This window comes from Lepus europaeus, chromosome 11 (genome assembly GCF_033115175.1).
Source record: "Lepus europaeus isolate LE1 chromosome 11, mLepTim1.pri, whole genome shotgun sequence".
Taxonomy (NCBI): domain Eukaryota; kingdom Metazoa; phylum Chordata; class Mammalia; order Lagomorpha; family Leporidae; genus Lepus; species Lepus europaeus.
In genome coordinates this window covers 89,278,472-89,295,709 of record NC_084837.1, presented here as the reverse complement: position 1 = coordinate 89,295,709, position 17,238 = coordinate 89,278,472, and positions in this window count along the sequence as shown.

Sequence of the window (17,238 nt, the reverse complement as noted above, 5' to 3'; positions counted from 1 at the left end):
CAGCAAGACAAAGATAATCTGTTCCCGTGCCTTTCAAACAAATCACTCAATCTTTTTTTAAAAATCTGAATTTAAGGCCGGCGCCGCACACCGGGTTCTAGTCCCGGTCGGGGCACTGATCCTGTCCCCCTCTTCCAGGCCAGCTCTCTGCTGTGGCCAGGGAGTGCAGTGGAGGATGGCCCAAGTCCTTGGGCCCTGCACCCCATGGGAGACCAGGAGAAACACCTGGCTCCTGCCATCAGATTAGCACGGTGCGCCGGCCACAGCGCACTACCGTGGCGGCCATTGGAGGGTGAACCAACGGCAAAAAAGAAGACCTTTCTCTCTGTCTCTCTCTCTCACTGTCCACTCTGCCTGTCAAAAAAAAAAAAAATCCGAATTTAAGAAAACATTGGAATCATTTTTCAAAGTCTGCCACAGAGCCCCAACACACAGAGTAGGCTGAAACTTGTATTGATAAGCATTTATTAAGTCAAACTTTTTTTTAAAACAATTACCTATTTTTTTAAAGATTTACTTAAAGGGCAGAGTTATGGAGAGAGAGGGAGAAACTGAGAAACGCTCCATCTGCCGTTCATCCCCCAGATGTCTGCGACAGCTGGGACTGGGCCAGGTCGAAACCAAGAGAGGAGCCAGGAACTCTATCCTGACCTCCCATATGGTGGGCAGGGACCCAAGCACTTGGGCCATTTTCTGCTGCTTTCCCAGACACATTAGCATGGAGCTGGATCAGAAGAGGAGCAGCCAGGACTCGAACTGGTACTCAGATATGGGATGCCAGTGTCACAGGCAGCGGTCCCCAAGTCCAAGTTTTTTTTGTGGGGAACCGCAGGCTGGCCACCTGTGGGAACCTCCTCTACATGGTTTACAGCAATCGGTCAACCACAAGCCCTACGAAAACAACCAGGTGAAACAGATGAAACAGAATGGACTCTGCATAAACAACTAGGAAGAACCAGGTGAAACAGATGAACTTTCGAGAGAACCGCTATTGGCTGTGGAGCGCATGCTCCATGGGACTTGGGCTATAAAGGGACATTGGGATCTGGGCGGACCGCCACCACCACGGCCGCTGCCACGGCCACCACGGCCGCCGCCCCTCCTCTTCTTTTCTCCTCTCTCCTTGCCCTTTCCTTCTGTCTCCATGAGTAAAATTCCTTGAGAACCGAGAAAGTGTGAAAGTTCCTTGAGAACCGATGAACAGTGACCGTGTCGTGACTGCGTTGGACCCTTGCTGGCGAGGGTCCGACTTTTTTTTTTTTTTTTTTTTTTTTTTGACAGGCAGAGTTAGACAGTGAGACAGAGAGAAAGGTCTTCCTTCCATTGGTTCACCCCCCAAATGGCAGATCTGAAGCCAGGAGCCAGGCGCCTCCTCCTGGTCTCAAATGCGGGTGCAGGGCCCAAGTATTTGGGCCATCCTCCACTGCACTCCCGGGCCACAGCAGAGAGCTGGCCTGGAAGAGGGGCAACCGGGACAGAATCCGGTGCCCCAACCAGAACTACAACCCGGGGTGCCAGTGTCGCAGGTAGAGGATTAGCCAAGTGAGCTGTGGCACCAGCCCCCAAGTCCAAATTTTTAAAGAATAACCAACAGTGCCACAATGCTGGCCCCCAAGTCCAAATTTTTAAAGATTATAGGTCAAAAAAAAAAAAATCAGGCTGGTTTGTTGTCTTGGGTTTTATTTTATTTTGATTTGTTTTCAACAGAAAAGAAGTTTTTTGGAAGAAAATTGGGTGGGTAAAATAATAACTAGGAAGTCTGGAGAGGAGGCTCAGGAAATGGGACAGATGCAGGGGACTCTGGAGGCAAAGACAAAGTTGGAACCAACGGGAACCAGCCTGGTGAGGATGCTGGCCTGGCTCTCAGTTCTATTGCTTTATGCTCAAAAATACTGAATTTGGTGGGGGGTGGGGGGGTGGGCAACAGTCACAGTTCTAGAAGCCTCAGCGTCCAGGTACTTTCTGGGTCATTTTGATTGTACATTACCAATAAAGCCCCTGCAGGGAAGTAGATTCGAGAAGAGTGGTTTTCAAGTGATTCCCTGTGAAACCCGGGCTTGCGCCTCGCTGACAAAGATGGCAGCAGGAGAAGAGTGATGAAATCCACACTACCATGACTTAACCTCAAATTAACATGCGGCCCCTTTTCAAATGTTAAATGTTGGCATTACCTCTTTCAGCAATATGGAAACCTGGATTTTTATTAAAAAGAATAACCTGAGATTTGCGTCAAATAAGTGCCATAGCCCTAAAGTATGTGGAGAAACACCGGGTTCTATAACACATGAGAAAGAAATCATTGATATGCAGAACCAGGTGTTAGAAAGATTCACTGCATTTTCTCATGATGAAAGCTTGGCAAAGGGGCTCGCCCCCTGCAGGAGTTCTGTTGGAAGCCTTCTCCTGCATTAACCCTCATCAGTGGTGAGGGTGTCTCCTAACCCAGGGGCGGGAATGTCCAGCCTGTGGGCCTTATAAATTCATTTGGTCTGACCCTGCCAATGCAACTACAGATAAGATTTGAAATTCAGTAAATCTATAGCAGGCTAATTTTTAAGTTGACAATTTTGCATGGCCCAAAAGTGATGTTGTAAATATTCAAATGGCCCTGTGTCTAATCCAAGGCTCTGGCTTTCTCCTCTTGTCCGTTCTAAGGTAGGACATTCCTGTAAACAGGGCTGATAGATGATAGGCCATATCCAGGTATTCAGGAATGTTTGAATGAAACATTACCCTACCTAAAGACAGAAGCGGACAATATGGCATCACTCTGATTTTAATATTATATGGTACCATTTCCATGATTGAAATCAGGCAATTAAAAAAAAGCAACTTGGAACAGATGCTTGATTTTTTTGGTGTTTTGTTTTTTATTTAGATTTATTTATTTGAAAGAGTGCCAGAGAGAGAAACTTCCATCTGCTGGTTTACTCCCCAAATGGCCACAACCAGCTGGGGCTGGTCTAAGCCAAAGCCAGGAGCTCAGAACCCCATCTGGGTCTCCCACATGGGTGGCAGGATCCCAAGCACTTGGGCCACCATACGCTGCCTTCTCAGGTGCATTAGCAGGAAGCTGGATGGGAAGCAGAGCAGCTGGGATTCATACTCTCCAATATGGAGTATCAGCATGGCAAGCAGCAGTTTAACCCGCTGCACCACAACCCTGCCCCTGATTTTCTTCTCAGTTCCAACTCTTGATGGCCACGGAACACGGGGGTTTAGAGGTGTGTCTGAAATTGGCATTCAAAGACTATGGCAGTACTCAAAAGACCCATTGTATCCACAAGTAAGAATGCATTAAATGTAGAGATACTCAGTTTTCCACAAAGCATAGAGAAATGGTATGTCCCTCAGAAAGAAGTCTTAAAAAATAATTATTAAGAGTGATGGCATGTCCAGCATTTAGCATGTGTGTCAATAGTTAATGCTGCTCCTAGAAGAAATTTAGCATTATTGGTTTTGTTTTAAAAGCATCCAGGACATTATAGATGTTTGGAACATGTTAGAAATTAATTTTATAAAATTGGTAAACTGGAATATATTAAAATGGAAAAGTTTTATTTATCAAAAGGCACTATTAAGAGAGTGGAAGGGTGGCCGGTGCCGCGGCTCACTAGGCTAATCCTCCACCTTGTGGTGCCGGCACACCGGGTTCTAGTCCCGGTTGGGGTGCCGGATTCTGTCCCGGTTGCCCCTCTTCCAGGCCAGCTCTCTGCTGTGGCCCGGGAAGGCAGTGGAGGATGGCCCAAGTGCTTGGGCCCTGCACCCCATGGGAGACCAGGAGAAGCACCTGACTCCTGCCATCGGATCAGCGCGGTGCGCTGGCTGCAGCGCGCCGGCTGCGGCGGCCATTGGAGGGTGAACCAACGGCAAAGGAAGACCTTTCTCTCTGTCTCTCTCACTGTCCACTCTGCCTGTCAAAAAAAAAAAAAAAAAAAAAAGAAAAGAAAAAGAGAGAGAGAGAGAGTGGAAGGGTAATTCACGGAGTAGAAGTATTTGCAATACCTATATTCAACAAACATTGGTATCTGGAATATGTGCCTACAAATCATTAAGAAAAACCAATCTGGTAGAAAAACAGACAAAATATTTTAATGTACACTTTACAGAGGAGAATATTCGGATGTACAATAAACATGTAAAAATACCTAACTTCGTTAATAATTATCTGAGAACTGGAAATTAAAACCACAATGTGGGGCTGGTGCTGTGGTGCAACAGGTTAAAGCCCTGGCCTGAAGTGCGGGTATCCCGTATGGGCCCCGGTTCTAATCCCGGCTGCTCCTCTTCCAATCCAGCTCTCTGCTATGGCCTGGGAAAGCAGTGGAAGATGGCCCAAGTGCTTGGGCCCCTGCACCCATGTAGAAGACCTAGAAGAAGCTCCTGGCTCCTGGCTTCAGATCAGTGCAGCTCCAGCTGTTGCAACCATCTGGGGGAGTGAACCAGTGGTTGGAAGACCTCTCTCTCTGTAACGCTGTCTTTCAAATAAATAAAATAAATCTTAAAAAAAAAGCACAATGCAATGCAATTACACTCCCACCTGAATGGCTAAAGTGGAAAAGTGGAAAAGACAGAAAATACTAAGCATTGGTGAGAATATGGACCAAATGGAACTTTTTTTTTTGGCAGGCAGAGTGGATAGCGAGAGAGAGAGACAGAGAGAAAGGTCTTCCTTTGCCGTTGGTTCACCCTCCAATGGCCGCTGCGGCCGGCGCATCATGCTGATCCGAAGCCAGGAGCCAGGTGCTTCTCCTGGTCTCCCATGCGGGTGCAGGGCCCAAGCACCTGGGCCATCCTCCACTGCCTTCCCGGGCCATAGCAGAGAGCTGGCCTGGAAGAGAGGCAACCGGGATAGAATCCGGCGCCCCAACCGGGACTAGAACCCGGTGCGCCGGCGCCGCAAGGCGGAGGATTAGCCTGTTAAGCCACGACACCGGCCCCCAAATGGAACTCTTATACATTACTGGCAATCACTCTGGAAAATTTTTGGATACTTAGACAGTATAGCTGAATATATACATGTCTTATGATCACTTCTAGAAAGGGGTGTGTGTGGGTCTGATTGAGCTTCCATAACAAAATACCACAGACCAGATGCTTAGCCGAAATCGAGGCAGGGAAATCCAAGGTCAGTGTGCTGGCCAATTGGATTCCTGACAAGGATTCTCTCCCGGACTGCCTTCTTGTGTGTCTTCGCGTGGTGGGAAGCCAGAAGTCTCTTGTCTCCTCTCATAAACACCAGCCCTACCGGATTAGGACTCCACCCCAGGACCTCACTGAAGCTTTATCACCTCCTCACAAGACCCCGCTTCCAAATACAGACTCCTTTTAGGGGGTAGGGCTTTAACATAGGCTCTTTGGGAGGGAGAGGGGTGCAAGCATTCAACCCACATTCTGTGAACAGGCTTCTCAAATACAGGTGCTAGGATATTCACAGCAGCGCTGTGGGAGTGCCGGCAATCGGGGGAGGAGCTGCGGTCTGGCCGTGCTGGGGACACAGACAGCGGTGACACAGACAGCGGTGACCGCCCCAGCTGACTGTTGCTCCACACAATCCATACTTTCACAGCTGTGGAGCGACCCGCTGTGGGATGGCTTCAGTGGCCGACTTGTCCCACCTTGGGACAGCTGCTGCTGGCCAGTGTGACGGCCCGGCCCTGCGTGTGTGACGGCTCCCTTTCCGGGCCCTACCAGACTCCCTTCTCTTTCTGTGCACAACCCAAGCTCTCTTTCTGCTCACCATCCAGCAACACCAAGCCCTACTCCAAGTTCCACAATGTTCCCAGTTTAGAACCAGCGCTGGCTGGAAACACCCAATATGGCTGCAGGATTTGTATCCTGCACACACCCCTGGTCATTATAATGTTATCATGATAAAATCACCATGGGGGCACTCCTACCTCCATCATATACACCTGATGCCATGGCATTGCCAATAGTTCCCAAAAAGCTTGTGGAAATAGAATGTCACTCAAACCCCTCCCTCAGACTCTGCCCCTGCCCCTTCTTGAATATTCGCTTGAGCTCTGGCCCAGACATCACTCCTTGTGCCTCAAAGGGAGGGGGGGGCTCTTCTTTGTTGAGGGCTGTTTTGTTAGTGTGGGGTTTGTTCTTGGTTGAGGAGTTTTTTCCCTCTAGGGTTGTTTTTGTGTTTTGGATGTTTGTTTCTTCTCTCTGTCTCCCACCAGCTGGCCTGACTTATTTCTTGAGTATACATTATTTTTGCTTCTCTCTAAATAAATCTTGCTTTCCTGTACACTTTTTAAAAAATACTTATTTTATTTATTTGAAAGGGAGAGTTAGAGACAGACAGACAGGCACACACACATAAAGAGAGAGAGAGAGAAAATCTTCCACCTGTTGGTTCACTCCCCAAGTGGCCACAATGGCCAGAACTGAGACAAGCTGAAGCTAGGAGCCAGGTCTCCACGTGCGTGCATGGGCCCAAGTACTTGGGCCATCTTCCACTGTTTTCCAGGTGCATTAACAGGGAGCTGGATCAGAAGTGGAACCGCTGGGACTTGAACAAGCACCCATATGGGATGCTGGCATTGCTGGCAGCAGCTTAACTCATTGTGCCACAACACCGGCCCCTTTCCCGTACACTTTCATGCCTCCACTTTGAATTTCGCCACCCGTGGAGGCAAGAACCCAGAATGAGCCTAGCTGGGGGGTTCCTGCTGCCCACAACAGCAGCACAATTCACATTTGTAATATTCAATCCAGAAATGACTCAGATGCCTGGTAGACTGGATAGACAAAGTGTGGCGTATCCATGTGATGGGATCTGCAGCAATGAGAAGAGATGACCTAGAATCTCACACGATGCGCACCTGGAGGAATACTCTGTAGCACTGAGAAGGAATTGGCAAGGACTGCCTGGTACCCAAGTCTTTGGCTTCCCTTCAGGAAGGAATTCAGGTGCCAATCAGAACAACAAATATCGAGCAGCAGGCGTTCCATTGAGGGAGCAAAGACGCACACTCCACAGCAGAATGGGCCTCTTGGAGGGGAGTGGACCGGTCTCTGCACTGTGCCTAACATGATGTGAATGTAATGAAAGGGAAGGTACATTCTAACCAGGGGAGGAATGTTCACTCTTTTTCCTCAAGAAGTACGTGCAGATATCCTGCACTGTAGCCACTGCTCCTTTTTGCTCCCCGTAGGGTCCTTCGTTTCCGGTCCTGGTGGCTAGTGGGTGTGTCACTTAGCATGCTAATGTATTACAATGAGTATATAATGAGCTGTTGGTCAATCTAGTGCAGGCTTGGCCCCCAACCCCGTGTGGGCCTGGTCCATGAAGGGCGTCTGTTTTATCTTCAGAGTAAGGGGCAACCAGACTCACATGCTGTAGGTCTTGGGATCACAAGAACTCTTATCTCCAGGTGATTCGACTGCCCCCACCTCCCAGTCTCAATGATCTGGGTTCTGGTTAAATGCGTATTCAGTGTGAGAAGATTCTTGGAACACATACGATATGTGCTGTTTTCTATATGAATATTACACTGCAATGAAAAATTTAAAGATGATGGGGCTGTTACCGGAGAAGCAGTGGTTCTTGTCTTCGCACAAGAAAGAATTCAGGTGTGAGACAGAGAGTAGTGGAAAGCAAAATAACAAGGTTTATTAGGGAAGGGAATCCGTAAGAACGGATGGGCACCTCTCCAGACAGAACCAGAGAGAGCGCACCCAGTCGCTCAGACTGGGGGAGAGCGAGGTTACATGGCTGAGTGGAGAGAATACACCTGGACAGGCCAGGCGGGCGGCTCAGCAGAGAGGCAGAGGGCTGAGCGCGCAGTCTGGTTGAGGCCAGGGGTTTTTAAGGGGATGGGTCCTGCCTTCCCACCTCTTCTCCTCCTGGAACAAAGGACTTTTTAGATGTAAATATGAAAAATTCCTTTCTGAGTTTCTCTCCTAAAGTTATCAGATGAGGGGAAGCCTGGCTGGCATCGCCCTGCTTAGAGGAAGGATGGTTATTGGGTAGAGGGGCAGGATGTTTGAAGTGCAGATACTGGGCTGCACCAGGAAGGTTATCGTGGTGACTTTGAGATGCAGATTCTGGACCTGGATGTCAATGCCTTAGGCCTTTGTCACAAACACATAAGCTCATTTCTGACTTCCTACCTAACAGGGCTAGCAGCATAGCATTGTGGGTAAAGCCATAACCTGTGAACTGGCATCTCATATGGGCACCAGCTCATGTCCTGGCTGCTCCACTTCCAATCTAGCACCTGCTAATGGCCTGGGAAAGCAGTGGAACATGGGCCCAGTGTTTGGGCCCCTGCCACCCAAGTGAGAGGCCTGGATGAAGCTCCTGGCTCCTGCTTTCAGCCTGACCCAGCCCTGGCTGTTGTGGCCATCTTTGGGGGAGTGAACCAGCAGATGGAAGACCTCTTCAAAGCCAGGAACCAGGAGCTTCTTCTGGGTCTCCCATGTGGGTGTAGGGGCCCAAGCCCTTAGGCCACCTTCCTCTGGTTTCCCAGGCCATTAGCAGGAAGCTGGATCAGAAGTGGAGCAGCTGGGATTTGAACTGTCACCCATTTGGGATGCTGGCATCATAGGCGTGGCTTTACCTGCTCTGCCACAATACTGGTCCCGGTAAATAAATCTTTTTTTTTTTTTTTTTTTTTACATTAGGTACCAAGTCATCCTACAATTCATGTTTATTAAGTAGCTATGGAGGGCACATGAATAGAACATTGATTCCAAGATATTTTCACAACCTGTCGGATCCCAATTTACTTGTGTTGGAAAAGTAAAGCTGTGTTTCCTCTGCTCTCGGGCCACAACAGCCCAGAATACTGCTGTTGACATGGAGACACTGGGCAGGGAGTTGGATCGGGGTGGGTGAGCTGGAATTCCTGCCGGCTCCGCATTGTAACTTACCTGTCAGTTTGACACGCCCACCTTCCCAGGACACACCTGTGTCTCATCAGGGACCAGGAAGGGGGAGGAAGTTAAATTCCTCGTGGAGGGGCCATGAAAATCCCAGAAAGTGTCAGGCATGCTAAACACCACCCGTTTGTTTATTCCATTGAAGCACCACCCCAACCTCATAGAAGAGTCTGGTAATGGGGGAGGGGCCTTCTTTTGCCCTTGACCATGCCTGGGGGGTCCTTCTCTCCCTCTCACTCCTCACAGGCAGCTCTCTGGCCCACCCATGACAGGTGTCTCCCCATGTGGGGTGGCCTGCACTCTCATGTGAATGTATGTTCACTCTCTTTTAAATAAATCCTGTTGTCACTGTGCACTATCTGGGTGCCTCTGCTTTGAATTCTTATCTCTGTGGGAGCCAGAACCCAGAGTAAGATCCAGATACTTAGGCCCATAACACCGCGACTATGAAACACACGGGGATTTCTTCCCACTGGCAAGCAAGGAGTCAGTTCTGTAGCAGACACAATTCAATTCTGACACTGCCTGCCTGGAGACAGTGCCACGCCCCATAGGTTGAGGGGACCATCCCCAAGGCTGCTGCCTGAGCAGGTGCAGTTCCCAGGTGGCTTTACCTTGTTCTTCGGACAGACCAGTTATAAAGAGGGGCTCCCACAAATCCCTCCTTGGGTTTGATTAATTTTCCTGGGCAGCTCATAAAACTCAGGGGAACATGTTTAGTGGTTTGTTATAAAGGATACAGAAAAAAGATGCATCGGGCAAGGTGGGGGAGAAGGAAGTGCACAGCTTCCATGCCCCGCCCAGCAGCTCCACCCTGCAGGGATCTCTATGTGCTCACTTCCCAGAAGCGCTCCAAACTTTTGGATGTTGATGGAGACTTTATTACACAAGCACGATAGCTCAGAGACTGGGTAGGGGACCCAGCAAAGGCCCGTCTATCCAGGGCTTCAGCATCCTCCTCAAGGGTATGGGGCAGCTACCCTCTGTGGGTGAGGATGGTCTCCCGCCTGCCTTGGGGAGGGAGTTATGAGCCAGGAACTGTGGAAGAAAACTCTATATAAAATATCACATTTGTTTACTTCTAGCAGTGTGGTTTAAAACAGGGCAGGGAAGGGATATAGATTTTAACCCACTGCTATGCTCAGAGGGAGAATTATAGGCAAGACACTGGGTGCCTGTGTTGTGAGCATAAATAAATTATGAAAAAAGACATAGACATGTTTACATCTAGTGCTTCATTTCAAATTCCTGCTTCGGAGCTCAGGACGTTGGGTTTAAGGCAAGAAGGACCATGGCAATGATACTGTCTTGTAAGAACCAGAGTCCGCCTGTTGGCTCAATGCTCTCTAAACCAACCTCAGCACCGGAAGAGGTGGCTTGAGACGCCCCTGGGTGTTCTTAAATGCTCTCCACTCCCAGCCCTGGCAAATGCTGCTTGCGGCTCCCTCCCCTGTGCTGTCCTGGCGAGGACAATGCGCTTTGGCTTTCTGCAGAACTCCCCTCATGGAAGTCCTGGGTTATGGCAGGAGTCGTTAGGAGGGGAAGGGGCTGCTATGTTCTTGTCTGGATCTTCCCAGGTCCTTCTGTGGGACTGATTGATGTTCTGAAGGCCCCTGAGGAGTCAGCCGGCAGCTGGGGCTGCTGCTGCAAAAACTGGCAAGAAAAATGACTCCGGGGAGAAGCATTTTACTGTTAACAGCATGGGGACACAGACCTCCTCCGAAAGCATCATGTGCCTCAAGTACTCTCAGTGGCTCCTTCCCTGGGAGAAGCCCCCCAAGGCCAGGGATGCCTGTTGGTCTCATTAACCTTCATGATCGCAGCACCTACAATGGTATTTGGCGCTTGGTAGGTCGTTTATTTGTTCCATAAAGGGGGGAACGGTATATGATGAGCACATTTGAGGGATATTAGAGAAGGAAAACTACAACATGTAAATTTTAATCCAATTAAAATTTTTATTTTTTTTAAGTTGGAGAAATTAAACTACAGAATAGGTAAGAAATTTATCTAGGGTAATATATCGGAATCAAGAATAAAAATTCTGGGCGGGTGTTTTAGTGCAGTAGGTTAAGCCGCTGCTTGGGATGCCCATATCGCTTATTGGAAGTGATGGTTCAAGTCCCAGCTCCTCTTCTTCCAAACCTGCTTCCTGCTAATGCCCCTGGGAAGGCAGTGGATGATGGTCCAAGTGCTTGGGTCCCTGTCACCCACATGGGAGACCTGGAAGGGGTTCCAGGCTCTTGCCTTCATCCAGCTTGCCTTCTCTGGCTGCCGTGGGCATTTGAAGAGTAAACCAGCAGATTCTCTTTTGGTCTTATGGCATCTGCCTTTGAAATAAATCAAGGGATCTTAGCAAAGGAGAATACTGACTTCATGGCATTCGGTGAGCTTTGCCTTAAGGAACTCTCAAACAGAAAAAAATTTTTTTTTCATAACTAGATCATTTACAAAATATGATGCAAAACAACCAATTTTCTGTATATGGAAAAGTACTTTTAAAATATCTTCAAAATTGAGAACTAGAACATACCACCAATAAAGATATTAAATCTTGGGGGCTGGCGTTGTGCTGTAATGGGTTAAGCCACTATCTGTGAAGCCATCCTGGCATCCTATATGGGTGCTGGTTCAAGTCCCTGCTAATGCACCTGGGAAAACATTGGAGGATGGCCCAAGTGCTTGGGTCCCCTCACCCACATGGGAGTCCCAGATGCAGTTCCTGGCTCCTGGCTTCAGCCTGGCCCAGCCCTGGTCATTGCAGACTTCTGAGGGCGTGAACCAGCATATGGAAGATCTCTCTCTTTCTCTCCCCCTCGCTCTGTAATTCTGCCTTTCAAATAAATAAATAAAAACAAAAAACTCATGCAGGAGATATCAAATCTGAGCAAGTATTTAAGCCCTGAAATTTGGGTGTTGTTTGGGGAACCTGAACGCAGATCACATGGGGTTTCTTTGGACTGTTTTGACAACTTTTTCCATAAGCCTAAAATCTTATCCAAACTAGAAGGTTTTAGTTGGTAAAATGTGGAATTGAATGGAGAGAGCATCTGGCAATAACTCGGACAGGGATGAATGATGTTCCTGTCATGGGTGATAGGCACATTAGTCCAAGCCAGCATTCCCGTGAACCACAACTTGAAGTTCAGTTTTCTTTTTATTCCTTATTGCTGTTTCTCATAAAGCAATATGTTAAAGCTAACTACATGCTCTATTAATTATATGAAGGTGAACTTGAGTCATATTTGTTACTGAAGATGATTAATAATTACCAGTTCTGCACACGTTTCTGGTGCATTTCAGTAAATAAACAGGGTACGTTGTTGGGTAGTAATTGATTAATTAGCACATTCATCCTACACAGCTCAGTGGTCTAAGGATGCTGAGTTTGAGATATTGCTCATAATTATTACAAGAAACAAATCTGTTCCATTTCTCAGTTTATTCTTCTGCACGCTAATTTTTTTTTCTAAATCGAATGCTTAATGGTTCAAAACCTTATAGGTTTTATTCAGATAAATCAACTCATGAAAAATTGCTAGTCCTAGTCTCCCAATCTTGTTTTTGTGTGAACTAGGGTGAAAACTTTTGCAAGGCTAATTTTAACAGTGGATCTTGCTGTTTAACTGGATCCAGTACTGTAAATATAGGGCACTTCCCTGCCATGCGGGAAATGCTCATTGAGCACCTAGGCGCAACAGGGGCACCGGCATCTCATTTGCTTCCCAGCCACATCAAATAAGCTCAGGATTGCAAGTGTCATCAGGTTGGCATTTCGCAGCACCAAGAAAATACACTGTGTAATCTTCAGAGAAGGGTAACAGCACGCACTGGTCGCCATTTTTAACTGTGCAGTGATTTAGGAATTTTTTCCCCCCTAATGTATGGAGCTGGCACACAGCTGAGGGATGGTGTAGGTGAGCGGGCTTTGTGCAGGGAGCCGGGAGTCCTGGGTTCTTAGCTGTTTCCTTCCTTCCTTCCTTCCTTCCTTCCTTCCTTCCTTCCTTCCTTCCTTCCTTCCTTTTTCTTTCTTTCTCTCTCTTTCTTTCTTTCTTAAAGATTTATTTATTTTACTTGAAAGTCAGAGTTACACAGAGAGAAGAGGCAGAAAGAGGGAGAGAGAGAGAGAGAGAGAGAGAGGTCTTCCACCCACTGGTTTACTTCCCAAATGGCTGCAATGGCTGGAACTACACCGATCTGAAGCCAGGAGCCAGGAGATTCTTCCAGGTCTCTCACCTGGGTGCAGGGGCCCAGGGACTCGGGCCATCTTCCACTGCTTTCCCAGGCCATAGCAGAAAGCTGGATCAGAAATGGAGCAGCCGGGACTCAAACCGACGTCCACATGGGACGCTGGCACTGTAGGCGGCGGCCTGCCTGCTATGCCACAGCACCGGCTCCAGTTGTTTTCTTTCTTGAAGAAGCTCTGCACCATGGGCACACCACTCCCCCTTTTCTAAGTTTCCACGGGGACACTGAGTCACTGAAGGGCCCAGGATTCCTCCGAGACAGACCTGGCTTTGAGTCCCTATTATGGGCTTTATTTTTTGGGGGAAAGAATGTAACCTCTCTGAGTTTCTGCTTTGTTTATTTGAGCTTATTGTAAGGAGCAAATGAAATATGGAAATAACTTGAAACCTCTAAGTAGCATTGTGAGTATAAGATACCATTATTATTTTTAATAACTTTCTGAACCAGCTGACATAAGATACACATTTGATGGATGTGTCAAAATGCCCATATACTGGTCTAAAAACTGGGGACTTATAGGCTCATTATCTTTTTAAAAAATGTTATTAGCAATAGTTGTACATATTTATGGGTTGCAGTGTGATATTTTAATACATGTATACAATGTGTTCTGATCAAAACAAGTAATTGGCCGGCGCTGTGGCTCACTAGGCTAATCCTCCGCCTAGCGGCGCCGGCACCCCGGGTTCTAGTCCCGGTCGTGATGCCAGATTCTGTCCCGGTTGCCCCTCTTCCAGGCCAGCTCTCTGCTGTGGCCCGGGAGTGCAGTGGAGGATGGCCCAAGTCCTTGGGCCCTGCACCCCATGGGAGACCAGGAGAAGCACCTGGCTTTGGATCAGTGCGGTGCATTGGCCACGGCGGCCATTGGAGGGTGAACCAACGGCAAAAGAAGACCTTTCTCTCTGTCTCTCTCACTGTCCACTCTGCCTGTCAAAAATTAAAAAAAAAAAAAGAAAATCATTTAAAATCACGGCCTTTTTTAAGATTTATTTATTTATTTATTTGAAGGCAGATTTTACAGAGAGGCAGAGGCAGAGAGAGAGGTTTTCCATCGCTAGTTCACTCCTCAATTGGCTGCAACGGCTGGAGCTGTGCTGATCCAAAGCCAGGAATCAGGAGCTTCCTCCGGGTCTCCCACGCAGGTGCAGGGGCCCAAGGACTTGGGTCATCTTCCACTGTTTTCTCAGGCCGCAGCAGAGCTGGATTGGAAGTGGAGCAGGCAGGACTCGAACCGGCGCCCATATGGGATGCTGGCCCTGCAGAAGGTGACTCCACCCGCTATACCACAGTGCCAGCCCCCACAGCTGTTTTTGATGCAGAAGTTCAACATAGCAACTAAGATGCCCGTGTCCCGTATCAGAGTGCGCTGGTTTGATGCCCGGCTCTGACGCCTGACTCTTATCTTCCTGCTAATGCAGATCCTGGGAGGCAGCAGTGATAACTCGTGTAGTTGGGTCCCCGCCACTCACATGGGAGACCTGGACAGAGCTCTGGTCTCCTGGCTTTGTCCTGACCTATCCGGGGCCTTTGGAACATCAGGGGAGTGAACCAGGGGATGGAATCTCTATCTAGCTCTCAAATTAAAATAATCACAGCTCTTGGGAACAGCACTGTGGCTTAGTAGACTAAGCCTGACTGCAGTGCTGGCATCCCATGTGGGTGCCAGTTCGTGTCTCGGCTGTTTCTCTTCCAGTCCAGCTCTCTGCTTTGGCCTGGGAGAGCAGTAGATGGTCCAAGTGCTTGGACCCCTGACTGGGAGACCTGGAGGAAGCTCCTGGCTCCTGACTTCACATTGGCACAGCTCCAAGCAATTGCGGCCATTTGGGAAGTGAACCAGCAGATGGAAGACCTTTCTCCACTCTACCTCTCAAATAAAGAAAGGAAGAATCACATCTCTTTTATTCAGTTGATGCAGGAGCTTAAGAGGCTGTGCAAAGCTTCAACACATTTGCAAAATATTCTCATCCTTGTTTCTAACAAACAGAAGAATTCTAGAAGAAGAGATAACTCCAGTGTTGCCCTTTAGACGCTTTGATGATGATGGCATGGAGTCATAGAGCATTCGAGCTGGGAGGAAGCCTAAATATCAGTTCCATTTTATTATTTTAATAAACAGAAAACTGATAAATTGAGAGGGAAATTACTTGTTCCTTAAGGACCAAGCTGGAGCCAAAGCTCCTTTAACACATTTAAATCCAAAACGGATGCCCTGTGTATCCGCTACCCATTTAGAACAGCTACAAATGCCAGATAACTGCCAGTCTGTCCTCCCAAACATTTGCAGACGAGCGAGGACATTTACACTTTTATGCGTTCATGTTTGCTTGAGTGCGAATGGCGTTCAAACCACGGTCTGGTGTGCATTCTAGAATATTCAGACTAAGGATATTAGGCTTTGCATGAAAACAGCCGGCCCACAGGGCTGAGGGACTTGCCATTTGTGTCTGATGGCAGCTTTAGGAGCCTGGGGAAGGAGGCGGTGACATCATTCCAGGCCTTATCCCGAAGTTCATTATCACTTTGGACAGCAGAACTTAGAACAAAGACTATATAGCCACATGTTGCTCTCTCCCAACCTCTTCCATCCCATTAGATTTTTGTTTTACTTGACCTGTTAATTAAAAACAGGTTCATTATAAAGTAGAAAATTCAGAAAGAAAAATAAATTCTGTCACTAGGGAGCAACCAGGAGCTGTGTTGTAGACAGCAGGTTCAGCTGCAGGTTTCAACGCCAGCGTCACCTATGGAAGTGCTGGTTCGACTCCCGGCTACGCTGCTTCTGACTGCTTCCTGCTCACGCACCTGGGAAGGCAGCACATGGTGTCCCGAGGGCTTGGCCCCTGCGGGAGACCAGGATGGATCCCTGGCGCCTGCCTTCAGCCTGGCCCAGATTTGGCTGTTGTGGCCATTTGGGAAGTAAACCAATGGAGGAAAGGTATCTTTCTCTCTGTCTCTCCTCCTCTCCCTCTTGTTCTGCCTTTCACATAAATAAATAATCTTTTGGGAAACAAAAGTAACACTGCTTTTACTTTGGGGGCTATCTTTACAGTCTTGGGTGTGAGTGCACATTACACGTGTATGCACACATTTTTTTAAAAGTCAAAACTGGCCGGCACCACGGCTCATTAGGCTAATCCTCCGCCTGCGGCGCCGGCACACCAGGTTCTAGTCCCAGTCGGGGCACCGGATTCTGTCCCGGTTGCCCCTCTTCCAGGCCAGCTCCCATGGGAGACCAGGAGAAGCACCTGGAGGGTGAACCAACGGCAAAAGAAGACCTCTCTGTCTCTCTCTCACTGTCCACTCTGCCTGTCAAAAAAAAATTAAAAAAATTTAAAAAAAAAGTCAAAACTGGAGTAACAGTTTCCGTGTTTAAAAATGTTTATTTAATCAGAAATAAATATTGTTTCATTTCCTTTTAGCATATTCTTTTTTTTTTTTTTTTACAGGCAGAGTGGACAGTGAGAGAGAGAGAGACAGAGAGAAAGGTCTTCCTTTGCCGTTGGTTCACCCTCCAATGGCCGCTGCGGCCAACGCACCGCGCTGATCTGAAGGCAGGAGCCAGGTGCTTCTCCTGGTCTCCCATGGGGTGCAGGGCCCAAGCACTTGGGCCATCTTCCACTGCACTCCCTGGCCACAGCAGAGAGCTGGCCTGGAAGAGGGACAACCGGGACAGAATCTGGCACCCTGACCGGGACTGGAACCCGGTGTGCCAGCACCACAGGAGGAGGATTAGCCTAGTGAGCCTCGGCACCGGCCTTAGCATATTCTTATAATGCATGAATTTAAAACTATACTGCCAGCTGTCTGGTGTTGTGGCTAAGGCGATGCTTGCAACACCCATGTGCCCTGTCTAAGGGCCTGGGTTCTTGTCCTGGCTCCGCTCCTGATTCCAGCTGCCTGCTAACACACACCCTGGGTGGCAGTAGGGGATGGCGCAGGCAGTGCCCAGGTCCTCTCGTCAGCCAGACCCAGTGCTGGGTATTGCAGACATTTGGGACACGAGCCAGCAGATGGGAAATCTGTCTGTCTGTCTGTCTGCCTGTCTCTTGTCTCTTGCCTTGAAAACAAAGTAATTAAAAAACTTTTTTAAATTTT